Here is a 1,893-nt window from a genome sequence, read left to right as displayed (position 1 = left end):
AGTCAAAGGAATCGAAATTGTGAGAATTTGGTTTGCAGAAGGCTATGGATGACAGTGGGAGTCCAAGATACATTTGTGGGAACTACATAGGAAGTACGCCTCCGATGATCTCCCTTGATCCACACTTCAGGGAAGGGAGGAAAGTGGCCACTAACCAGAGTGCATTGGCGAGATGACTCCAGAAGATCAGAGGGATAAACCAGACTTGAACAGTGAAAACCTTGTCTGTTGATCACTCCTGGAGGCATGCTGGACCTGATCCAGTTTTCAACATTTTCTGTATTTTTTGGTTGGTCTAGGGTTTATGTTTATCAGGGTTTATCTCAGAGGTGTTAGGTCACTGAGGGTCACTCTCTTGAAGCTGTGTTACATGTTCTTCTGTATATGAAACCCAGGATCGATAAGCCTATAGGGACAGCAAGTACATCTCTCTAACCCTTCATCAAAGAATTCTGTAAGTTTTAATTTACACCATGTTAAAATGGCAGTTGCACCTTCGAGGGACTCAAATCACGTCCCTCTTCAATGTTCTTTGAGTTTGGAACCCTAAAGGAAGTCTGAGCAGGGTTGTAGGGTGGGTGGGGTACAATTTCCGGATGGGGTGTCCCAGGGTACTCTCGGTGAGCCCGGAAGCAGCAGCAGCAGGGCAGTGCTCTCACGGAACATGTTGCTGCCCTTTTTCTCATCAAGGCCGTTTTCCTTCTTCTTGAAACTCCTTCATCATAAGTCCTGCATCCTTCCAGGAAATCCATCAAGTTTTTCCCTTTGGACTCCCCCAAACCAGTTGACAAAACTCTCTGTGTTGACCTCTTAAGAATTTAACTGGCCCCACAGTTCTGTTGATAAGCCACTGTTTTGATTAGGCGTTTTGGGGTGTTTTTTTTGAGAGCACCTTAAGGCAGTGGTTTTCAACCTGTGGGTTGCGACCCCTTTGGGGATCGAACGGCCCTTTCATGGGGTCGCCCGATTCGTACATAGCAAAATGATAGTTATGAAGTAGCAACGAAAATAATTTTATGGTTGGGGGTCAGCTCAACATGAGAAACTGTATTAAAGGGCCGTGGCATGAGGAAGGTTGAGAACCACCGCCCTAAGGAGACTACGACAAATGTGTTACTAAGAGCACTTACTGCATTCACAGCTATCCACTGGCTGTAGAGACATGTTTAAACATACATTGTTGGGAATAGACCTCTGCATGTATGAACTGGAACCAGCATAGCAATTCTTTTTTATTTACCCCAGATATTACATATATCATATCTAAATATATATGCTACAGTGAAACCCATGAGAGCCAGAACCTGATGGGACTGCTTTATTTATTTATTTTTTAAGGATTAGTGAGTTTTTTGCCTTAGATGGGATTCAGTCTTACCATGTTTCTATTGCTTTTTTGAGGTGGAAACTATTTGTTTTCCTTCTTTGATGAAATTTCTGCCTTACACGGGCTCTGACTTTCACAGGTTTTACTATACATGATAATAGGAGTGTTAGGGTCAGCTTTAGCTCTAGGGGTTACCTTGCATATGCTCAATTGAAGGGGTGTTGACATGCTTAGTAAAATGCGCATGTGACAGTATAGCAGCGATGAAACATACAACTTTCCTCTAGTTCCTAAATGCTTCCTCCCCCCCACTATCATGATCCCAATTCTACCTTACAAATCCAGCTAGACCAGAGGATGTACATGGGTACAGATAAGAGCTGGAAACACTGGGAATCCAGGACAGTTAAAACCCTCAGGACCAATAATGAGAGTAGCCATACCAGGAGGGGAAAGGGAAGGTGGGCTAGAAACGGGGAACTGATCACAAGGATGTACATATAACCTCCTCCCTGGGGGACGGACAACAGAAAAGTGGGTGAAGGGAGATGTCAGACAGTGTGAGA

General features: G+C 44.1%; 1 protein-coding gene across 1 annotated transcript in view; it reads left to right on the top strand.

Moving 5' to 3' along the window:
* The window catches only part of PLCH1 (phospholipase C eta 1), a 261,944-nt gene that overhangs the window by 251,087 nt on the left and 8,964 nt on the right, over positions 1-1,893 (top strand). The gene's annotated exons all lie outside the window — the stretch shown is intronic.

Source organism: Echinops telfairi, unplaced genomic scaffold, assembly GCF_000313985.2.
Source record: "Echinops telfairi isolate 266 unplaced genomic scaffold, ASM31398v2 ScPeMD7_7420;HRSCAF=8458, whole genome shotgun sequence".
NCBI lineage: Eukaryota > Metazoa > Chordata > Mammalia > Afrosoricida > Tenrecidae > Echinops > Echinops telfairi.
This window is presented reverse-complemented; position numbering and strand designations above follow the sequence as displayed.